This window comes from Rhincodon typus, chromosome 12 (assembly GCF_021869965.1).
Source record: "Rhincodon typus isolate 14 chromosome 12, sRhiTyp1.1, whole genome shotgun sequence".
NCBI lineage: Eukaryota > Metazoa > Chordata > Chondrichthyes > Orectolobiformes > Rhincodontidae > Rhincodon > Rhincodon typus.
Window position 1 is genome coordinate 37,656,456 of NC_063343.1, and position 25,859 is coordinate 37,682,314.

Consider the following 25,859-nt stretch of genomic DNA (forward strand, 5'->3'; position numbering starts at 1 on the left):
ATGTGCAGTATCATTCACGACTCCTTAGAAACCCAGGCTATGTCCAAACGCAACAAGTTCTGGACAATAACCAGGCAGTGACCATCCTAAATAGGAGACAATCTTCCCATTGCCCTTTGACATTCAATGCCATTGACATCACTAAATCTCCCACTATCAGCATCCTGGGGGTATCATTGACCATAACCTGAACTGCACTAGTCCTATAAATATAGTGGCTACAAGAGCAGGTCAGAGGCTTGAAATCCTGCAGCAAGTAACTCACCTTCTGACTCCCCAAAGCCTATTCACCATCTACAAGCCACAAGTCAGGAGTGTGATGGAATACTCCCCACTTGCCTGGATGAGTGCAGCTCCAACAACACTCCAAGAAGCTTGACACCATCCAGGACAAAGGAGCCCTCTTGATTGGCATCACATCCACAAGCATCCACTCCCTCCGCCACCGACGCTCAGTAACAGTAGTGTGTACTATCTACAAGATGCACGGCAGAAGTTTATAAAGGCTCCTTAGATAGCACCTTTGAAATGCATGACCACTTCCATCTAGAAAGACAAGGTCAGCAGATATGTGGGAACACCACCAACAGCAAGTTCTACTCCAAACAACTCACCATCCTGACTTGGAAATATATCACCGTTTCTTCACTGTCTTTGGTTCAAAACCCTGAAATTTCTTCCCAAACAGCATTGTCTACCTACACCAAATGGACTGCAGCGGTTCAAGAAGTCAACTCAACACCACTTCTCAAGGGCAACTAGGGACAGGCAATAAATGCTGGCTCAACTACTGACAGGTACATCCCATGAATTAATTTAAAAAAAGAACATAGTCATTACAATGTTGAGAGTTGTAAACCATTACCCTTGATGATATTGGGCAGGGGCAGTGTTAACATGAGTATGAGGAAGCAGAGGTAGTGGCACTTACCCTTTTAGAGTGCACAAGATCATTAATCTTCCTTCGGCATTGCCTCATCCACTCTTGCTTCTGTAATAAAAAAAAAGTGAAAGCTGAGTCTATTTCAAAGCAAGGGGTTATCTCATTGTGATGTAACCAACACACTGAAGCTTGGTGATGTTTGCAGTGCCAAAGGCTAATGGATTTATCAGAATCTACATGGCTTTCATGCAGCCGAACAAAGCAGTTGAATGGGAAGTTCATCAGATGTCATCTGTGGGTGACAGCCTTGCAAGCTTCAGGAAGAATTCAATCTTCATGAAGTTGGATGGTTTTGGTAACCACCCTCGAAGAAATGTATAAGTTTGTCTTTCAATGTATGACTGGAAGGTTTTGTTCAACAAGAGTACCCTACAGAAACACAATAATGTCAGCGATCTTCCAGTAGGCAATGTGAATTATCCAAGAAGGACTAGATGATGTTACGTGCCACATGGATAATGCTCTGATCCGTGGATCAACTTGGGGACAACATGACCATAAAGTGCAGGTTGTGCCTACAGGAAGCGAGACTGCAGATTTGGCGACCAATGTGAATTTTTGCAGCTGACTCTGGTTTCTTGGGCACATTGTAGATGCATCCAGTGGTGTCAGATTTGATCCAAAGAAGACACAAGCAATCTCTCAAAGTGACTGTACTTCAGAGATTCAAAGTTGAAGTAAACCCAAGTCAGAAAATTGCAGCCCAACAATGAGCCTCTTCAATCAGCGGTTACAACAGGACAATATGTGGTGCTGGGAGGAAGCATAACAGAAGGTCTTTTGATAAAGTCAAAGCAATGTTGATATCCTCTGATATTTTAGCTCACTATGACCCAGGGCTATGTAATATCAATGCTGCCTCTTACCAGACAGGAGCAGTAATCCTTCAGATATAGATGGATGGAAAGGTAACCTAGTATACGCATTCTGTTCACTGACAGAGACAGATAGTGATCAAGAAAAATATGTTATGTGCTGCATGGGCTTTTGAAAGCTGTGAATACTGTTCTTCATCCTCACTTCAAGGTAGAAACATGCTATAAACCTTTAGTGACATGCTTAAATTCTGAAGCATTAGCAAAAATGCTTCTATAGCACAACAATTCAGAGTGAGGATGATGAAGTTTTGATATAAAAGCAGAGCATGTACCAGGAAAAAAAGGAGGCAAAAAAGTAATTGTTTTATCCTATGTTCTGTGGCAAGGGCTGAACACAATGATGCAGCTTTTGGTGGAAACCTTGACATTGATAAGAGCCTCAATTCTACCAGCAACAACTCAGCAATTCGTTGAAACCAGAGATGCACAGAAATCTGATGAAGAATTGCTCAGGTCCAAGAGAAGTGTCAAAAGATGACTAAATTATGTGCCACATCCCTTCTTCGTCTGAGAACATACCAGTGTGGCAGATGTTTTGCATATTTATGATCAGAGGTTGGTCATCCTGATTATCCTGCAACTCCATATACTGCAACAATTGCACCATGGACATCTAGGTAACACAATGTTAACCCACAACAAGATATTCTGTTTATCAAATGAGGACCTGCGGATTCTGGAGATCTGAAACAAAGCCCGAAAGTGCCGGAGAAATCCAGAGGGTCTGGTACCATTTGTGGAGAGAAAATAGAGTTCACAGTTCAAGTCCAATGACCCTTCATCGGAACATATTCTGATGATATTCTACTTGATGGTCAGGTCTTTCAAAATTGTTGGAAAAGACAATATCAAACTGTATTACTTGTCTAGTCAACCTCAGGACATATCTACCTACTGATGTCACTGTCCTTTCCATTAAGAACGTGGGAATATCTTGGGATGAACCTAAATGAACACCAGAGGTAAAATGTTCTTGCTTTTAGTGGATGGCTACTCCAGAAGGAGATGAGGCACATGTTTTAGAAGTTTCAAGGGATGCAGAAATGCAAATGGGACTTGATTAATGTAGGATATCTAGTTGGACCAAAGGGTCTGCTTCTTTGCTGTACATCTCTATGACTCTATGATTATATCTAAAGTAATGATTAAATTGTTGAAAGATTTTTGTAAAACATAGAATCCCAGACATTGCAATCTCAGCCAATGAACCTAAATACTTTAAGATGTTGATTGCAACATCCCTGTCACCAGCTCACCCCCACGATCCCTTCAAGCTAACTCTGAAGCTGAAAAATGTGAAAACATTGCTGCTGAAGAATAACAACAACATCCAAGTTGGACTTCTAAAATATCTTCAGTTCCACGTGTCATATTGAGAGTAGAAACAGAGACTTGAGGGGATTGCAGTAAAAGGGGTTAAGTCTGATTGTGTGATATGCTATGAATCAGTATACATCATTGCAGGAACTGATGCAATGCCACATGATACCACTTTGTCTTGCAGCCTCATGGCAAAATGAAGCTACAGCAAGTTGTTTCTTAAATAAATAATTGATTCTCGATGGCATAGCAGAGACACGTGGGAAACACTGCAGGGCTCCATGCCTCAGATAAAACCTCGGGGAAAGCAATTCTTAAGGACCCGTTTGTTTAGTCAATTGTGTCACAACAGCACCAGTTCCTTTGTTCTTGAGTTGCCTTTCTGAATGCAGGACAGAAGCTATTGAGCTTTGAAATATTGATTGAGCAGTATTAATTGCTTTCTAATGTGCAATAATGATCAGTGCTACGAAGTTAAACCAGCAGTGAGGAAGTAGGCGATATAGTATAAAATAGAAATATGTAAAAAGCATATGGTTAGGATTTGTTTTAGATATACAGTATGTGCAGCAAATCATCATATAAGAATCCAACCAACATCTGTTTTTGTTTTTTTTAAAAACTTTTCTCCCCGTTTCTCGTTCCCTCCTGGAAGATGATATTTATATCTGATACTGCTGGTTCATTCTATGATCTTCCTTTTCTACAGAGGTCATGTGTATTTATCAATTCAGCAATTTGGGGAGCCAAATTATTTGTAATTAAAAGTGTATCGTGTAATCATTACTGAAGACAGAGGAGATGAGAAACCTCAAACACTGCATTCCAGGCCTGGAACCCACTCCTTGAGAAAAGAAACAAGACCTCTGCAGTTAATCACAGTGGACTTTTCATTGCCAGGGGAAGTTCCCTCTTTTACATATCTTGTAATAAGTTCTCATGCCACTAGTAATACATCTGAGTACCTGTTTGCAGAACAAGGACAATAAAGTGACAGATTGTGATGGAGACCTTGCTAGTGTTTCTTCCCTACCCCACCACACAATTCTCAACTGTTTACCTAGACTTGTTCTATATCCCATTGACTCCTTTTTCTCTTCAATCTCTGGCTAATCTGGAATACTAACGTTGTTCTAATGTTACTGGCTGCAGTCAGACCAGATTTGTACAGCCCCACAACCCTGTCTGAAGATGTATCACTTGCTAACTGTTCCGATATATGGCGTCTTAAGCATGCATTCCACTCCATTTGTCAATGTAATGGGGTGGATTGATGGAGTGTGCTGACCTGGCCACTGTCACAGCCAGCTACATAGAAACTCTGGAGACCAGGCAGGGATCCCTCTGCAGCTCAGACCCACTCCAGTCTGACATCAGCCTGGATGGCTCGGAGCTCAGACTGGCCAGTAGGAAATGAAATCGCAGTAAGATGTGCAGGCTGCTGCGGGCTTTTTGACTGGATGGTTTCTTTCCTGCAGCCTGAGACATTAGAACTACGTTTGCATTGCAGGAAGGCACCTGTGAGGATGGAGGTGGTCAGAGGGCCAATGAAAATATACAGTCTGCCCCAATTTGGCAGATGTGGACTAGTCCCTGACCACATCTGGATCAGATCATAATGATCTCTTCTCAGCAGCTCTGACAGCAGTAAACAAACCTGTAGGGGGCACTGTGAGGGGGTAGGAGACGAGGGGTACTGAGGAAGGGTGGGGAGAGGGCGAGGAGTGTTGGTGTGTTGGAGTATGGTTGCACTTTGCCACAAGGTTGAAGCTTTGTCAGGAAGGTCCTAAAGCTGCTGGAGGAAAAAGGTCCAAAAAAGGTAGAGACTCTGCATTAAATGCTGTGGGCAGTGTCTGCTCCAACTCCAGTGCTAATCCTGAGATCATAGCCCTCCGATTTGGATGGAACCAGAGAGGGCTCATTCCGAGAGGATGGTTTTCCTCATGGGGAATCCTCAACCAGGGCTACTTTCTAAATAATGGGCCTGCACTTAAAATTGAGTTGAGGAGGAATTTTCTCTCTCAGAGGATTGCTAATGTTTGGAAGTCTCTAACCGTGAGAACAGTGGATGCTGAGAAATTGAAATATTCAGGGTAGGGTTCGAGAGCTTTTTATCTACAGAGGCGTCAAATGTTATAGGGACAGGCAGTAAAATGGAATTACTGTCACAATCAGATCAGCTATGGTATGAAGGACTCCTGCTGTTTCTTAATGTTTTCAAACAACTAAAACTGCTTGGAGTAACAATTAATACCAGTCCTTTTTGTAAATTATTGGTTTTGACCAGTCTTGCACACCTATTTACTGACCTGTAGACCTGGAACCATTATTTGTCAACAAATCTAGGTTGGTTTACAAGGTGGCTGAGGGATCTAGTTTAAGAAAGGCCTGTCTGTCGGGCAAAGGACTGAAATAATCCGCCAGAGAAGCCTGCTGTCCACCTTTTATAACTGATTTCTCCGAGTTATTTTCCAAAAGCTTAGTAACAACAGAGCAGCAATTGCAGTAGATTGTTGGAAACTGTCCCAGCAATGCATCAGACATGCCTCCCTTTACACAGAAAGAAATTGCTCATGATAGAGATAGTTGTGAGTATTGGCCTCTGTTGCGGTTCCACCCAATGGGGCCTCTCCTGGTAGTTACAGTTTCACAAAGCTTGTGCAGCTGATAGTGTGTGCCTGATTAAATGAATCCAAATCCTTGTTATTTTAAGCCTTAATGGAAAGTGTTTTATATTGTAAACACTAATGTTGATGAATCCTAAATTGCTTCACACTAGTTCTTGAAGACTTATTAAAGATGTTTATGATTTAATGTTGAAGTATGAATAAACTGTAGCATCAATAATAAATGCTTTCATTTGGCTGGCACAGTGGTTAGCACTGCTGCCTCACAGCACCAGGGACCTGGGTTCAATTCGACCCTTGGGCGACCGTGTGTGGAGTTTGCACATTCTCCCGATGTCTGCGTGGGTTTCCTCTGAGTGCTCCGATTTCCTCCTACAGTCCAAAGATGTGCAGGCTAGGTGGATTGGTCATGTTAAATTGCCCGTAGTGCTCAGAGATTTGTACATTAGGGGAGTTATAGGGGGATGGGTTTGGGTGGATGCTCTGAGGGTCGGTGTGGACTTGTTGGGCCGAAGGGCCTGTTTCCACACTGTAGGGATTCTATGATTCTATTTTAAGTGACACTGAAATTATTAGTGCCAGATAAGTTGCTTTTGAAACCTTTGAGCTAGAACTTTCTCTGCTATGCTGCTGTGCTTACTCCTAGATAGATACACGGAGAGTCTTGAGTTTTGATTTTGACAGATACTGAATACAACTGGTTGAGTGTTGTTAGCTTTCAAATATTATATAAACAAAAAGGACGTACTGTTTAGTTTCACAGCCCTGTATCAGCTGATAATTGGAGTTAGTATATACAATTTATTGGCCTTTGAACAATCCACAGTGAAACTCTCAGGGAAAAAGGTTAATGGATGGATTTTAACAGATTTTCCAAATTGTAACTCATACTCACAAAATGTGCATAAGTGTAATAATTCCTAATATATATTTCAGATACTTAACAAATCATTTGTACAATTGATAAAAAGGCCAGAAAATAGGAAAGGCATTAATGCTTAAATGAAATGTTTTACTATAGGGTTTATAACATAAAAGTATGCAATCTCTACCGTGAAACTCTTTTGCAGTAAAGAAGATACCCTGATATTGATAAGCAGTTAAAATTCATTCTGCTATATTGTTTGATCTTAGAAAACATGTATGCAGACTTTTTAAAATAATGGTTGTAGTGAAGTACTTATACAGCCTGCAAGGTTTAGAAGTGGGTATTGATTTAGGAGGTGGAGGTGGGGGCAGAGGCAGAGTGGTCGCTTTGCCTGTTGTTCTGGCCAGCAGTTGACCTCATCCCAAAGTCTGCGAGGTAATGTCTTTAGAATATTCCACTGCTGTCAAGGGAGAAAGGTACATGGAGCCCTGAGAAAGCTGATGAAAAGTTTTTGTTTCTTTCCGGGGCAAAGGGCAATTTGTTTTTTTCGAAAAAAAGATAAACGGTCCCTCTGAGATCATTTACCTTTACCATATTCTTTCCTGGTGCCTCTTAAAACCTAAAACTTCTCTTAACAGACTTAATTCTTACTCGGCCTCTTAGTTGAAATGGACAGAGTTCCCAGGTAATCCTGGGGAATGGCCCCAAACATGGTCACCAAAACTATCCTTAGCTATCTCTAGCAGAATCTTACCTGATTAAAAGTAATTGAGGAATGGGTTCACAGCCAGGTCCTGATGTTGCACTTACTTTGCAAGCAGCTATTGAACCCGTCCAGCTCAGTTTCTGTATGGTCTGCTATGTATTTGAGGACAATGTTCCTGTGAATGTAGGTCCATCTTGAAAGGACAGTAGCCCCACTGGCACTGGTTGCTGCTGCCTCTGTAAGATGGAGCCTGTGAGGCCATCTCTGCGTTGAGGTAAACCTTCTAAAGAGTTGATGATTTTTGAAAAAATAATCTCTGGCTGCAAGCTGCCAGGCCAGCCATGTTTGGAAGGAACATCCCTCCACAAGATGTTAGCAGCCAGAGCTGCAGAAGGATGATCTAGGCCCCTCCTGTGAGGAGTAAGTAGTGCTGACATGCCTCCATCAGGCACCTGCCGGACTTTGACCCGAGGATAGACTCGGAGGTTGCGGTGGGAGGATCTGCGCCTGGGTGGATTCTGGCAGCATCTTCAAAAAGCCCACAAACAGATGGTTAATTATATCCTTGCCCGGCTGCCAGTTCTGTGTGGCTGGTCGTTCCCAGTGATAACTGTCATCTGACAGGATTACCTTGAAATGGAAACGCATCCAGCCCATGACCCAATATTGTGGTTTGTGAATTTCCTCCCTGTCTTGCCTTCAAGGCGGACTTCCTGGCAAGACCAGGAGGTGTCCACCTAATGGGAATGAGAAGAAAACGCACAAACCCACAGGATAAAACACTGAAGAGGTTGTGAAGGCCAGAACCAGGGCAGACTTAGGTTCCACATTCAAGTACACCCCCTTTGGCAGACTTGTATGACAGTTTCACTCCGTTTCCCGACCTAGACTTATCCCCAGACATTATTAATGTGATGCTGCATGTTTCATGATTTGTTTCCCATGGTTAGCAATCCTCACTTCCCAACAGCTTAGGAACCAACATGGACAGTATTTTAGTTTGGTCAATAATTTTGGTAAAAAGCCTGAATGATTAAAAGATAGTTAATTAATTAATTAACTCCAAAATTGCAATGGCCCAGAATTATAGTGTAACTTTCTTATGTTAAAATCATTTAAGTCTGCTAATTTGTTATGAATCCTTAAAATATTGAAGGTTAATATAATGGCAATCTTATCCAAGTATTAATTTATTGTCATAATGTTACACCTATTAAATCTGCCTTCTGATGAAAATAATTTAAAGTTGTGAACCATTGCAAGGCTGAATTAACTACTTCCTAACCACTTAAACTCTGTGGCACAAAGTATCTCTACAGCAGATATTTGTACACATAAACTTGCATAATACGCTCATTTTCTGCAGAGAGTCAATTGTATATTGATTTTAGAAGACACTAAAGGTCATCTACCCAAACAGTAAACAAGAAGAAAGTGATTAGGCTTCATTGTGCTCCCCTATTATTTAAAGCAAAACAAGAATACTGTGCAGTATAGCTCACAATTAAGGCAATTGGCAGAGGCAAACCTGAAAATTGTTTTGCGGCTTAACATATTAAAAAAAATGTAATGGCCTAGAAATTCGATTGGAGGGTCCCCATTTTTCAGGAGCAAGGTAGCCATTGCAAACCCAATATTGGGAGCAGGCATCTGTACTCAGTTCATATTGGAAGCGCACTTAAACAAGATTAAAATCAGACTGTGGGGTCAAGGAGAGTGGCTAAACCTTTTCAGTCTTGGGATGGACAGGGAATGTTACTCCATATTGGAACTACTAACATATAGCCATGAGCGCTGAACTCCAAAGGATAATCTTGTACCATTCCTGGTTTGTCTTTCTTCCTGACTCCCATATTTCCTCCTTTGCCTGCAGGAGGTTTAATCTCTTCTTTGATGTTTATCTGTCCATCACAACTCTTTAAAGTACAAGTCCCTGCAAGACTCAAATACTTTTATTCTAGTTAGTTCTTATCACAATTCTCTTGAATTTTCGGACAGGACAGAAGAGAAAGCATGCCTCTTGCAGTTTGTTCCTGTCACCTACAACTTCAATGGGCTGAACTCTTACAACAAAGATGATAAAGCAATCATTAATGCATCTCTTATATTTAACTCAACTTACCAACACCTCTTGACACAGCATCAGCTGTAGCTGCAGGCCTCCCTGTCGAGTAGTTTCCAGTCCCAAACTCAACCAGTGGTCACCCAGCATCATTAAACTTCAAATTGAGAGGAATTGTCAAAAGGGTACGTTAAATTTGGAGACATCTTGCAGTACCGTGGTGGTGTGTGTATGTCTGGGACAGGGGTCCTATTTGTTCCAGAGGTGTTTCATACCCATGCCCAAACAGATTAATTAAAATAATTCCCTTCATCTGGGGCAAGCTCTCCCCAACTTTAGCTTCCCATGCCATCCTGCTGCTGCCTTCAGGGTGAAAGACATCCTATTGGTCTTTCAGCTTCAAGTGCCTACCTAATGTATCTCATTGGATGGCAGCCTGTACGTCTGGTCATTAATTGGCCAATCCAGTAAAAGGTGAGTTACTGTTATTCCACATATTTTTCCACTTCTGACTCCCGTTTCTATCTGACAGCAAGAAATCCTACCCATTCAGTTTAAAAACATACAGTGCATGGTAGTTCCAGTTCTCTTAATGAGCATGGCAGACCCATATCTGTTGAGTCCTGAAGTATTGAGGAGTAATGAAAATCCTTCTAATTAAACAAAATAATAAAGGGAAAACTCTCACCTGGAATTTCATTGGGATTTTACCATTGGCTGTTGTCACTTTAACAGGTGATTACCAGAAATTACAGATGTACCACATTTTACTAACGTTAGTGCAATCAGTTAGGAAAATACCCAAAAAATTTCTGTGAATCCTGCTAAGGTAATATATTTGAATTACTGATGTTATGATCCCAGAAGACTGATAACTTTGAAAAGAAATTCAAACTTCTAGTGAATTACTGAAATGATCCGACTCGCCATGCTGATTTGGAAATATATTGCCGTTCCCTCACTGTTGGTGGATCAAAATCCTGGATCTCCCTCCCTCGTGGCATTCTGGGTCTACCTACAACACACAGACTGCAGCAGTTCATGCAGGTGGTTACCACCACTTTCTCAAGGGCAACTAAGGGCTGGCAATAAATGCTGGTCCGGCCATCAATGCTCATATCCCATGAATGAAGTTAAAAATCTCAAGGTTTCACGTGTTAAGACTTTTACTGGAACAAACAAACTAAAAGCTGCATTGACACTTCAGTTTGAAACTTATACTCCTACCTGCAGAAAAGGTTCCCCGTTCAACTTTTACCATGATTCACAATCATTCGGCCATGATTAGGCTTGACTTTGTCTCTGAAGTAGATACGTAATCCACCAGGTTTCAATCCAAAGCTGTTAACTTTGACTTGTCAAACTGACCTTCCTGAGATAGTTGGATTGGAAATCAGCCAACCAAATCTCTCAGCTTTGGTTAAATATTGATGAACTTGGTTTCTTAAATCTGAGTGCAAGTTTATGTGGATGTCACTGTATGCTTTCTCCCACTCTTCCACTTCCTCTTATGCTGTTTTTTTCTGTTTTTCTTGCTCTCTTTCTCTCACACTCCCTCTCTCTTGAATTCTTGCAGACTGACCGTTTGTGAGGTTTGGTGAGATTTTTATGAAGACTTGCTGGCCAAATCTACAATGGCTTCCTGCAGACCTACCCCTCTCAAATCTCACCTACATGGCAATTAAAAGCATATGAGATTTGTATCCAGGTTTAAATGTTAATTCACTATCCTCTGTACCCCCAGAAAATAATTATTTAATAAATAGTTAGGTTTTACAAATGGTTAATACTTTAACCTGACATTCCTACTACCTCCCTACCCTAAGATTATGAATCAAAGGCCCAGATTTCCACTAGTGAGGTTGGGGAATAGAGTTGGGAGAATTCCTGGCTCCATGAACCAGAAGTTTTAAAAGATGTTTGGTCTGGTGGGTGAGCTAATTGGAACTTGGTCTGGGTGAACCTGGAACAAGAGCGGATGCTGCTGTGTGTGGAGGTGAGCTGGGTGGAAGGCACTGACCCTGTTGGGAAGTCTCTGGAAACACCCGAAAAAGATTCACATGGCAGCCTCCTCCTCTCCCATAGAAACATGGACAAGATGAGCAAGAGTAGGCTATTTAGTGTGACCATGGCTGATTTTCTATCTCAACACCTGCTCTTGCTTTCTCCCAATATCCCTTTGACACTTCTAGATATTTGTGTTGCCTTCTTAAGTGCATTCAGTGACTTGGTCTACATCACCTTCCGCGAGAATTCTACAGGTTCCCCACCCTGTGAGTGAAGACGTTTCTCCTCATCTCAGTCTTCAATAGACTACTGTATATCCTGAGACCATGACTGTGTGTTTTCTAGAACCTCAGCCAGAGGAAACATCATCCCTGCATCCAGTCTGTCCAGCCTGTCAGAACATTATACATTTCAATGAGATCCACTCTCATTTTCATAAACCCCATTAAATACAGGCCTAGTCGACCCAATCTCTCCTCACACGAGAATACTGCCACCCCAGAAATCAGTCTGGTGAACTTTTGTGCCTCTTCCTCTGTAGCAAATACATCTTTTCCTAGGTAGGGAGAGCCGAACTGCACACAGTATTCCAGGTACGTATGACTCATCAAAAAGCAAAGTGGGTAGTAATACAGAACAACTAGGGAAATCATGAACCAATGGTGGACTGAGAAAGTTAAAGGAGCTGCAATTCTTTGCTGACAGGCATGTCACTTGAGGTTTCTGCAGTGCCACCAAGGCAACATATGACCCAACAACATTGCCCTCAGACTGGTGTGAAGTAAGGACTGAACCCTTTTGAGGGACAGAGAAAACAACACCCTCCAAAGGAGAGAACAATTCAAAGAACTCCTGAACAGCAATACAATCATCAATGAGGGCATGTTTGAGGAAATCCCCCAACTCCCCATCAAAGATGATCTTTGACTCCCACCTTGTGAGGGAAGCCTCCATTAGACACATGACAAATCGAAAATGGAGTAGATGGGACTGCAATGGAGATTTTCAAACTTGGAGGAGCACAGATTACCTGACATCAACAGTTCCTGAAAATCTCAAACAAAGAAGAAATCCCTTCTAATCTCAGGATACTGCCATTAACACTGTCTTTAAGAGAGGAGCCAAAATAGGCCATGGGAACTACTGAGGACAATACATTGCTGGGAGGATCATTGCTCAAATCCTTGCTAAGCAACTTCTCCCAGGCTCAGAGGAGATCCTTCCTGATAAGCCAGTTTGGCATCTGACTAAACTGTGGAACCATGGACATGATTTTCACTGCTCGCCAACTCCAAGAGGAATGCCAACCACTCTGCATGGCCTTCATTGATCTGACCAAGGATTTTAACTCAGTCAGTTGGGAAGTGCTATGGAAAACCTTGTCAAAGGCTGGCTGTCCAGTGAAATTCATCAACATCCTCTGTCTCCTCCATGACAAGATGTTAGTGATGATCCTAACTAATGGTAATATGGAATCCTCTGAGTGTCAAGATGGGAGTCAAGCAGAAATATGTCGTTGTCACCCCCACCCTTCTCTCCATCTTCTTGTCAGTAATAAGCTTTTCAACTTTTCAACTTCAACTGGTTGAAATCTGAGAAGAAAACGACACTGACCTCGCTCGTGGAACGTCATTATGCAGATGACAACGTCATCTCTGCTGTCTTGGAGGAGAATCTTCAAGCCTTGCTTAATACTTTCACTGAAGCATACTGTAGAATTGGTCTCAGCCTCAACCTCAGGATGACTCAAATCCTTTACCCAACCCCCATCCCAGGTCAAGTTCTGGCCCATCCCTCCATTAAGTCCAGTGGAAAATCCTTCCAAACATGGAACATTTCCTTTACCTGGGAAGCATTTGATACTGACATCATTATGGAGATCAGTATAGCATCCAACCTGTGAGCATTGCTTTTGAACTCTAAGGAGTCTTTGACATCCGTGTTGATACCAAGATCCTTGTGTATAAGGCATTCATCCTTCCGACTCTTCTAGATAGCTCTGAAACCTGGACTATATGTAGATGCCACCTCAAGACCCTTGAGAAGTACCGTTAACGTTGTTTGAGATAGATTCTCCATATCAGCTGGAAGGACAGGTGTACTAACATCGTTGTCCTTGAAGCAGCTAACAGCATGAGCATTGAGGACATAATCATATGACACTAAATCCACTGGACTAGCCATGCACTTTGGATGCCTGAGTTCCAACTACAAAAGCAAATCATCTTCGCCCAGCTCAAGGAAGATACTCAAATGAGGGGAGGACAAAGGAAGCATTTCAAAAACTTCTTGAAGGCTTCCCTCAAGTATTGCAACATCAATGTCATGGATGGGTGACTCTCATTCAGAAGAGACCGACATGGAGGAAACTCTTTATGAAAGGACACAATTCCTTGAGAACACCCTGTGGCAAGAATAAGTACAGAAAAAGAACTGAAGAAAGGAATGCCAATGATCTCGAGGTCAAGGAGCATTTCCACCTCTCAGAAACATTTTCTAAATGTATGGTCAGAGATGCAGCTCTAGGTTTGGGCTCATCAGTCACACAAGGCCCCAGAGAACTCTGATCAGTGAGTGACATGGAATTTCCTAGGTGGACAATCACACTCATTAGCAAATGGTTGCTGATGATGATGACTCCAGCTATGGTCTTACTAAGGCCCTATATAACTGCAATAAAAATTCCTTGCTCCTGTACTCAAACCCTCTTGCAATGAAAGCCAATATACTATTTGCCACTCTAATTGCTTGCTGCACCTGCATGTTTGTTTTTAGTAACTAGTGCACAAAGACACCTCTGTGTGTTAACAAACCTCAAACTATCACTGTTTAAATCATAGTGTCATTTTATTTTTCATAATGAATTGATAACCTGTCGAAATGTCCAAAAGAGCTTTGGCTGTCAATTAAACTCTGAAATGTCAGGCACCCTATTGTAATAATGGATGTTTGTAAAATAATTATTTACCAGTAATAGAAACCCTCAAGCTTGTGTCAGCAAATGGAATGAAATTTTGAATAATTTTTTTTACTCCAGACATTTTGTTTTTAAAGATAAGGACTTCTGAATTCCTTACCACCTTACTTTGGAAGATCTTCTGGTTAGTGATGGCTTAAGCTGCAATCTTTTTCAATCACATTGAGTCAGAGAGTCATACAGCACAGAAACAGACCCTTCGGTCCAACCAGTCCATGCTGAACATAATCCCAAACTAAACTAGTCCCACCTGCCTGCTTCTGACCCATACCCCGCCAAACCTTTCCTATTCGTATACTTATCCAAATATCTTTTAAACGACGTAATTGTACCCACATCCACCACTCATTCAGGAATTTCATTCCACATGCGAACCACCTTCTGTGTAAAAAATTTGCCTATGTCTTTTTTAAAGGTCTCTCCTCTCACCTTAAAAATGTGCCCCCCAGTCTTGAAATCCCCCATCCTAGGGAAGAGACAACTACCATTAACTCCATCTATACCTCATTATTTTATAACTTCTATCAGGTCACCTCTCAAGCTCCTACACTCAAGTGAAAAAAGTCCCAGCCTATCCATCCAGCCTTTCTTTATAAGTCAAACCTTCCATAACTGGCAACATCCTGGTAAATCTCTTCTGAATCTTCTCCAATTTGATAATATCCTTCCTATAACTGGGCGACCAGTTCTGGACGCAGTATTCCAGAAGAGACCTTGCCAATGTCCTGTACAACCTCAATGTGATTTTCCAACTCCTATACTCAAAGGACATAGCACTGAACGCAACCGTGCCAAAAGCCTTTTTAACCACTCTTTCTATATGTGACGCAAACTTCAAAGAATTATGTACCTGCACCCCAGGTCCCTCTGTTCTACAACACTACTCAAGACCCTACCATTAATTGTATAAGCCCTACCCTTGTTTGTTGTATCAAAATGCAATACCTCGCATTTATCCAGATTGAACACCATCTGCCATTTTTAGACGATTGACGCATTTGATCAAGATCCCTCTGTAATCTTAGAAAACCTTCTTCACTGTCTACTATGCCATCAATTTTGGTGTCATCTGCAAACTTACTAACCATGCCTTCTATATTCGCATCCAAATCATTTATATAAATGACAACCCCTGTGGAACACCACTGGTGACAAGCCTCCAGTCTGAAAAACAACCCTCCACCCCCACTCCCTGTTTCCTGCCGTTAAGCCAATTACGTATCCAATTGGCAAGCTCACTCTGAATCCCATGTGACCTAACTTTATTATTTAGTCTACTGTGTGGAACCTTGTCAAAGACTTTACTAAAATGTAAATAATCAACGACTACTGGTCTGCCATCATCAATATTTTTGGTAACTTCCTCAAAATACTCGATCAAGTTTGTGAGACACAATTTTCCTCACACAAAACTATGCTGACTTCGCCTAATCAATATTTATTGCCCTAGATGTCCATAAATCCTATCTTTTATAATCACCTCCAACAATTTAGTCATAACCAAAGTTACACTCACAGGACCCGGTTTCTCCTTACAACCTTTCCTAAACAAACGTACAACATTAGACACTATCCAGTCATCAGACACCTCACCCATAGTTATAGATGATATTGCAAATATTTCTGCAAGGGGTCTTGTAATGTCCTCCCCAACGTCCCACACGTTCTGGGATACATTAGATCAGGTCCCGGAGATTTATCGACTTTTATATTCTCTAAAACCTCCTGAACTTCCTCTTCTGTAATGTGAACTGTTTTTAAAACATTAAAGTTTATTTCTCTGCATTCTCTAGACTCCATTTCTTTCCTCACAGTAAAAACTGATGCAAAATATTCATTTAGTAGCTCTCCCATCTCCTGGGGTTCAACAAAAAGACGACCTCCTTAATCTTTAAGAGACCCTACCCTCTCTCAAGTTACCCTCTTGCTCTTAATGTCCTTGTAGAATATGTTAGGGTTATCCTTAACCTTGTCTGCCAATGCTATCTCATATCCCCTCTTTGCCCTCCTGATTTCTCTCAAGGATGCCCCTACACTCTTTATATTGATTAAGAGATTCAATTGAACCAAGTTGTCTATATCAAAAATGAGATCCTCTTTTATTCTTGACTAGAACCTCAATATCTTTATTCATCCATTGTTTCTTAATCTTACCAGCCTTGCCCTTCATTGTAACAGGAACTAAATGCCTCTGAACACTTGTCATCACACTCTTCAATGCCTCCCACTTGTCGGATGTCCTTTTACCTGTGAACAAAGTACTCCAATCAACTTTTGAAAGTTCTGAGGAAGGGTCACCGGACCTGAAACATTAACTCTGATTTTTCTTCACAGATACTGCCAGACCTGCTGAGCTTTTCCAGCAACTTTTGTTTTTGTTCCTAACTTTTGAAAGTTCTTGTCTATGCCTGATCAGAAACTTCTGGTACTCTTGCTGTGTGCCATTGTCATACATTACACGTTGATACTTAACCTATTTGATCAGGTTGTGAATGAACATTCCTTGTCCACCAAGTCCTGGAGTGGGATTTGAACCCAGAACTTCTGGATCAGAATCAAAAACAAATTGCCGGAAAAGCTCAACAGGTCTGGCAGCATCTGCAGAAAGAACTCTGAGTTGAGAGAAGGATGATTGGACCCGAAAAGTTAACTCTGATTTCTCTCCCCAGATGCTGCCAGACCTGCTGAGCTTTTCCAGCAACTTCTGTTTTTGATTCTGATTTCCAGCATCTGCAGTCCTTTCAGATTTTACTTCTAGATCAGAGAAAGGGATGCTACCTACTGCACTACAGGACCTACTTCTAGGCTGATCAATGTGGGAGGAATAAACAGTTTACTCATTAGTAATCCTTACTGATGGTCATATTATGTTACGATTGTTCGTTTGATAATGTTGAGTACTTAAAACAAACCTATTTAAAGATTACACTAACATTACACACTGCATTGTCAGGCTACTGAGCCTTGCACAATGCTATTGGTTGACTATGGAATGACTCTGAGTGTGAAGCTGTAATAAACAGCAAATGTTAAAGACTCCTTGTAAATGTTACTAAGGTACCTTTATGTTCATTCTGACTTTTTACGGTGTTATATGATTTCAAGTTCACCATGAATGTATTTGCCATTTTATATGCCATTACTCATCCCATGAGGATAGTAAACATGGGGAGTTGTCTCTAGGTAGTTGTCAGTTATGGCTGCATCATTTTAAATAATTATATCTGAAATGTACTGATTTTTCAAATGAAAATGCAGAGAGTTATTTGGAAGTGCACATGCTGAAAACTTTGAACGGGGACTTTAATCATTTAATGCGCTCTTACAATTATTTTTCATTGAGTTTTTTTAAACAACTTCTAGATTCTCTTGAATAGGTAAACTGGTAACCACTGGTTGACCTAAACTGTGATGGGTTTCACCTGTGATAACAACAATTATTATATAAATCAGTCTTCCTGCTAGTACTGCTGAATTATCAAGCTATCTTTCAATTTTGCTGTTTTTTTAAGGTCAGCATTGATGAGGTCAGCTAGCTTTCATCACTGCACTGCAGCTTGAGAAACACAGCCACTCTCGTTTGAGGTTAAAGTGGTGCAGGATTCAAGCACGTCTTCAGTTACCAGTCGCAAGAAGCAACAGAGAAATGTCAATCCTTTTACCACGCACATCAGCTTTATTTTCCTCTTAGCTTTCTGACAGCACAAAATCTCTGTAGCAAACTTACATGGTTACATTGTACAGGTTAAATTATTTATGTTTCATAGGAATGTGGCCATCACTGGCAAGGACAGCAATTGTTGCTCATCCTTAATTGCCCTTGAACTGACTGGCTTGTTAAACCATTTCAAACGACAGTTAAGAGTCAACCACAGTACTATGGGTCTGGGCTCACATGTAGGCCAGACCAGGTAAAGTATGTCCTTCCCTAAAGGTCAGTAGAGAACAAGAAAAGTGTTTACACCAGTCATTACTGCTAATAACCATATTTCAGATTTATTAATTGGACTTAAATTTCACTAGCTGCCACAATAGGATTTGAACTTGTGTTCCCAAACATTAGTCTAGACCTCTGGAAACTAGTCTAGTGACATTGCTATAACAGCGCCATCTCCCCTGCACCCTAATTGTTAATTAAGCAAAAGCAACAGAAATCAAAGCTTTGAATCAGTTTTGTTGTCATAAAAAGTTCTCTTTTTTTGGTCTGTGTTACAGTTTCTTTTTGCCACAATTGAACTGCTTGTCAATTTTGCCAAAATCACTTTTCTTGGTCTATTTGTTTTTTCTGAGATGACCGTGAGATCTCTACACTTTCCTAGAATTTACCATTTATGAACTGGTTAACAATTTATGTTTACAGTATATATGGTGAAATTTTCATCATGTGCCTAGCATGTTAACGTAGTCGAGGAAATATGTCATTTTATCTTTGGATCTCAACAACCTTTCCAATCAATGCTTCATACATTTTGACCAGATTGCAATTCTTACAATTTCTATAGTTATAGTCTCAGTAACTAGAGTATCCGACACCCAGTCATGAAATAATTGTCCTACCCAGTGATATGTGCTGTTAATGATGCTGAATATTAAAAATGCAACTATTGATTACTGATTCTTGTAAAAAGGAGCTTGCTGAATATGCCTCTAATTGGTTATGGAAGGAAGCCTTATACAATTGGTATCCTCTTGAGGAAAAAGCCCAGAGAAATGAACAAAGAACAAGACAAATGTTTTTATCCTGCTGAGTTGTGAAGAAAATATTGTGCTATGTGTGAAATGTTGAAAGCTGCTGCCTTGGGAATAGGATGTGAGATGGTTGCAAATCTACACAAATAGGATTTTTTTTTAGCAATCTACTGTTTGTTTCCAGCTTGCTCTGAAGAATGATTAACACTGGAAAGTAATTGAGCTTCAAGTGTTGTGATATAATACTCAGTTTTCTCAAAAAGAATTTATAAATGTTGTAGATATACCTTGTACATATTATGATCTTTTTGGTGGAAGTTTATAGTAGTTATGTGTGCAGTGAGAATATTTAGAAATAAGGAATATTTAACATATGATCGATAATAATAAAGGCAAAAGCTCTGTAGTTTTCAATAGTGAATAGAACTTCTTAGTTCTTTAAATCACAGAATAGAATTTGTATTTTGTATTTTGGGCATTAAACATGTACACATCAATTTTACAGAAGAATGGCCTGTGAGTATTCAATATAGTTGTTCTGCCCCAGCTAAGTTTATTGGACCTATTTATTAGCCATTTCTCTGGCAGCCAAAAGGACTGACTTGTTATTGATTGTAAGTTTAGGATTTGTGGAGCCAATGTTGCATCTTTTGTGCTGGTTTATCCCAGCTAGTGCTATTACCAGACAAGTTGGATCCCAGACTGAAAACTGGCTTGATATATTTTTCTTTGATTTAAACCAGGTGGTCTTTCACTGAAATACAAGGCTGCAATGCTGCAGATTTGGTTTTAGCAATAAAGCAGAAGTTTATTATGCACAAGAAATGAAAACCAAACTGGAATAAATCAAAATATTTAAATAGAATGCAAATGTAAAGATTTTTGAAATGCATGGTGAAAGACGATCCCATTAATCGCAACAGCTTTACAGTCCTCACACCATGGCTTAATTTACTGTGGCTTCAGCTACCCATTTTGAGAATCTAATAGCCTCTTCCTTGAAGTTTCATACAACTGAGCTTAGACTTTCTCAGCTTCAGAAAGCTCCTTCTGGTCAGAAACATTCCAACTACGCTCTTTACACTGAAGCAACCTATTTAGTAACTATTCTAAATTATCTCCCTTCTTCAGGATCAATTGTCTTACATGTTCAGCTTCAGCCAATAATTATTTAAACATGAAACTTAAATGACTTTTTTCAAGATATGGGTGTTTCCCCTAAAATTAAAAAAAAATCTCTGAATCCCTCTATCTGAAACTTTATACAAAACTGGTCACTCTTTTCACTGGTAAAACTTGCTTAACGTGAACAAAACTATGTTACTCTCCAGGAAATCTCTATCTCATACTGCATTTCAAAAGAAATCACCGTGGCTACAGAAATACTTACAAATTAATCATTAAACCTCATCATAGACACAGACAAAGCCCAAGTGCCACCAGTTCAAAATTAAAACTCTTTAAAAAATATATAAATTGCACACCTGACATGATAGTGCTCAGAATGCCTCCTCAGCCCATGCCCATTTGTAGAAAGGTTTTTTTTTTCAAATCTAAAAGTCTTCCTGTGGATACAAGGGGAGTAGCAGTACTTCACTAACTCCGTAACCATCATATCAAAGTTTTTCTTCTCATAGCCCACCCTAGCTATCCTTGCCAGCATTTACTTAAAGGTTTTTTTGTGTATTTTGAAATGTATTTTCCCACTGAACAAGCTGCTTGTCCAGATTGCCTCAAATTTGTAGATGGTCCTGAGGGCCAATGCCAACTGTTCCTTGGTTTGGATCTCACTACCACCACAATACCTAAATTTGGAGTGAAAATTAGGCCAGAGCAAAATCTCCCCCATTTTATGTAAATAAATGTTTTTGCCTCAGAATTTGAGTAGTAGATGAAGAACTGTACTGAAAAATGTGATTGTTGGTGAAGTTAATTATTTTTGTTCCAGTCTTGTACATGGTTGTTAGGATCCGTGACCCTCACCAATCCCCCTCACCCAACCCTATGACTACGCCATGTCCCCTCGTATCTCCATTGCCTTTCCAAAGCATTAATCCTTTTAATTTGTAATCCTGCCCAAATAAATAAAAATGCATTGAAAAGCCACGTCAAATAAAGAATAATTATTTGTTATAACCTTGTAAAGTTATGAATCAAACAAAGCTAGGACTCTCCTTTAAGCTGTGTTTAATCTTGGAACTCAGCGAAGTATTCTCAAAGAGGTTGCTTGGAAATTTAAAATCTCTGTTTAAGTGCTCTTAGTATGATTCCTTGGCCAAATTACAAGACTGGCTAATGGGCTCAAGTTTGACACAGTTTAACATGGATACTGGCTTTGTTTGATTAACAATTTCCTGAAATCATAATAACCTTCCATTTCTTTGATGTCATTTTAAAATATATGTTTTCTTTCGGACAAGATTAAGAGGGGCTAAGAGGATTAAAGATTCATTGATTAATATTGTGAATGAGTGGTTGATTGGCACTTTGAACATGTAAAAGCAACTGGTTTTGCAGAGGAGATTTCAAAGCTTGCTTGCTTTTTTAATCAGTCTTTTGAATATTGCAAAGACTTGTCATTTGTTATATTCCTCATTAATTCTGTACGTAGTGAATACTGAAATAGTAGCAATGGAGAATACAAGGTAGCATAGAAAGGGAATGGAGGTAATGGAAAGGATACAGAAGGGGTATTGGAGAGGAGGGAACAGTAAGAGAACATGAGAAGGCATGGGGATACGACAACATAGGAAGGAGGAATATGAGGGGATATCGACAGCTGACTTACAACTTTCTTACAACATCAGCCTTTGGTACAAAACTTTCCTATAAAAAGCTTTCTGATTCCTCAGCATGCTTCCCTCAAGGTTCAAGACTAGTATTGCTGTTCTCATATGCATTCAAATCCCATCAATCACGACATAAAACGTGAAAGATAAAATTCAACCTTCTCCTCAGCCTTTAATGGCAACCGTGTTATCACTGATGATGTGTGGGGAGTCACAACTGACACATTTCCCAGCCAGGGGTAGATGGTGTAGGTCTGCAACGTGGGGTAAATTTGAATATCCAGTCTCACACACCTAATTTTACCCATTCCTGACTCAATTAAGGACAGGGGCAGCTGGGAAAATCTGACCCAAGGCTTCTGGAAAGAAACAGTTTGAGATGTTTACAACACTTTGATGATAAATTATGCCTGTATTAAAAAGATGTGATGTGTAATTTCCCTGAAGGTACATATAACATTAAAAAAATCTCCTCACAACACTGAGTTTCCTGAAGCTTGCAACCACATCACACCACCATTGTAACCTTGTGTCCACCACATTTCTGGTGAATTAATGATTGTGCTATGAAAGTAGCTCTGAGGAAAATCCTGAACTTACATTTAACATTACGTTTAAAAATACTGTAATGTATTCACACCTATTGGAGAGCAATATTATTGTATAGCATCCAGCAGTGATTACAATAATTGTTCATTTTCCTTTTTATTGAGAGAGTTTTTCTGACAGAATGTTCTTTTCTGGTGAGGCCTGTTGAGTATGGAGGATGAATGATCAGTTTGTCAAGCTGTCCTTGAGACCATTTGACAAAGATATCTCTATTTTGTTATACAATTTGGAGATTTGAGCAATGCTAATTGTTGTTAAATTTTCATTTAGAACTCTTGCCTGAATTTTACTTAACCACCTTCAACATTCATTCCCTTCACCACAAAGCAAAGTTGTAGCAATCTGTACCATCTAAACAATATGCTGCAATAACTCACCAAAACTCCTCTAACGACACATTCCAAACCCATGACCTCAAGCATCTGGAAGGGAAATGGCATCAGATGTATGGGAGCATCACCACCTCTAAACCACCCTCCATCAGCTTCACTGGCACAATCCTAGAATACTGTCCTGTTGTAGGGCATGCTCTGTGCTGCTCATGGTGAGGGTTGCTGCCACTATCCTCCTCAAATGTAGAAAGCTTCAGGGCCTGCTTCGCCTAATGATGTAGAGGAAAATTTCTTCTTGGTCTAACTAGAAAAGTCTGTTGTGTTAATAAGGTATAGTTTATTGCACATTAGCAATGAATTACATGTTACATTGATATAAGACCATAACATAAAGGAGCAGAATTAGGCCATTTGGCCCTTCGAGTCTGCTCCACTATTTTATCCTGGTTGATATGTTTCTCAGCCTCATTCACCTGCCTTCTCTCCATAACTCTTGATCCCTTTACTAATCACAAACCTATCTATCTTTGTTTTAAATACACTCAATAACTTGGCCTTCACAACCTTCTGTGACAATGAGTTCCGCAGATACACCACCTTTTGGCTGACAAAATTCCTCATCATCTGAGTTTTAAAGGGTCATCCCTTCACTCTGAGGCTGTGCCCTTTGGTCCTAGTCGCTCCTACTAGTGACAACGTCTTCTCCATGTCTAGTCTATCCAGGCCTCTTGGTATTCCGTAAGTTTCAATCAGAATACCCCTCCTCCTCCTTCTAAATTCCATCGAGTACAGGCCCAGAATCTTCAACCAATCCTCATATGACAAGCCCTGCCTCATTGGGATCATTTCTGTAAACCTTCTCCGGAACCCCTTCAATGATAGCACATCCTTCCTTAGATAAACTGCTCACAATATTCCAAATGCAGTTTGAACACAGCCTTATACAAGCTCAGCTGTATATCCCTGTTTTTGTATTCTAGTCATCTTGAAATGAATGCTAACATTGCATACACCTTACTAACCACCAACTGAACTGGCATGTTAACCTTATGAGAATCCTGAACCGGGACTCCTAAGGCCCCTTGTGCTTCAGATTTCCAAAGCCTTTCCCCATTTAGAAAATAGTCATGCCTTTATTCTTCGTATCACACACTTCCCCACATTGTATTCTGTCTGCCTCTTCTTTGCCCACTCTCCTAGACCATTCAAATCCTTCTGCAGCCCCCCCACTTCCTCAACACTACTTGTCCCTCTACCTATCTTTGTGTCATCCATAAACCGAACAACAATAACTTTAGTTCCTTCATCCAGATTATTAATATATAATGTGAATAGCTTGGTCTTAAGACTGATCCCTTGAAACTTCGCTAGTCACTGGCTGCCATCTTGAAAAAGACCCCTAACTTGTTTGTTACCTCCTTAAAGCATTCTAACAGATTTTTCAGGCATTATGTCTCCTTGACGCAGCCCTATTTTACCATGCACTTCAAAGTACTCCACAATCGCATCCTTAATAATGGACTCTAAAATTTTGCCAAGACTGAGGTCAGGCTAATGGCCTATAGTTTCCTGTCTTCCATCTCCCTCCCTTCTTAAACAGTGTGTTACATTATCTATTTTCCAGGCTTCTGCGACCCTCCCGGACTCCAGTGATTCCTGAAAGATCACCACCAACGCCTCTACAATCTCCTCAGCTATCTCCTTTAGAACTCTGGGGTGTAGTCCATCCAGTCTGGGTGATTTATCCACCTTCAGACTTCAACTTCCCCAGCACCTTCTCCTTGGTAATGGCCACTACATTCACACCTGCCCCTGAGTCTCTTGAATGATATGATGTGCTATGATAAACATTATCACAGAGACTTTAAGGGGGATCAGATGTTATGTCTCATTTGTTCAGGATCCCAAATCTAAGGTCCAATTCTGTCCACAAGTCTGCAGGACATCATCATAATTGGTGGTTTTATTGGCTCGCCTCAGTATTAACCCTTTTCAGATTCCCATAAACATCTTCCTTACAGCAATATCTCCACCTAGGATCTACAGTGGTCTGAAAGGACAGCTCACCATCATCCTCTCATACAGTTAGGGATAGGCAATAAATGCTGACCTATCAAGCACACTCACATCCCATGAATGAATAAAAAAAACTCCTCTTACATTGCATTGTTTTTGTAGAGGGAAGAAATCTATTTTGATAGTGAAAAACAATCAAATAAATTAATATTATTTCTGCTATTTATAATCTGAGTAACATTTCACTTCAAGAATAAAAACTTAAGACCTATACAAAATAGTAATTTTCTGTCCGTAACTCCTATTTTCTCTCCCCCATTATGCTTTGTCTAACTGGTAAAGCAAATCACTGTTGTTATGAATGTTACAAAACTTGCTGTTTAGTTGATAACATCTTAGTGTTTTAGCATTGTAAAGTCAGAAAGTGTTTGGTTCAAATTTGCTCCAACCTCTTGCTCATCCACCTAGAAACATTTGTCTTTGAGTTCTTCTCCATCAACAGCTCAGCTGACTAATGAAACTGAGTCTGTGTGACAAGTAGCCAGGCAATTGAACTTCTGGCTACTGCTCGATGTGTGTTCAGCTGTGTGAGGTTAAGAGAATGCATTAAGAAGAGCGCTGAACTCCAAAATGACTTCACTGGCATCCATTCAGTACCACATGCTGACTAACACTATCGCTGCACTCTTTATCCTTCCGGCCGATGTCACCCGGGTCTATGCTAACAGTCTCACTAAAATGGCGTCTGATATGATTTGCAGTCATTCTGATCCCCCCCATGGCACCTAAGAAATGAGTGCAACTGATTTTGCACCCCACATGTTCATAAATATCGCATAAAGAGGCCGTTTATTTTCCCTAGAGGTGCGATAAAACTTCAAGCTCCTTTCCTGAACTTTCTGAGTTTCTCATTTCCTCACTACAAAAACAGCAAGGAGGATGGCCTGACTCAAACATGCTGTGAGGGATCATGCTTCCTGTTCTGTAGAAATAGTTGACCTGGTGAAACCAAAAGCCTATTATTTTCTTGCAATAA

The 25,859-nt window shown here is 40.4% G+C and overlaps 1 protein-coding gene across 2 annotated transcripts in view; it reads left to right on the forward strand.

Annotated features, from left to right (window-relative positions):
- Positions 1 to 25,859, forward strand: part of LOC109916643 (A disintegrin and metalloproteinase with thrombospondin motifs 2-like) — a 223,251-nt gene that overhangs the window by 107,918 nt on the left and 89,474 nt on the right. The gene's annotated exons all lie outside the window — the stretch shown is intronic.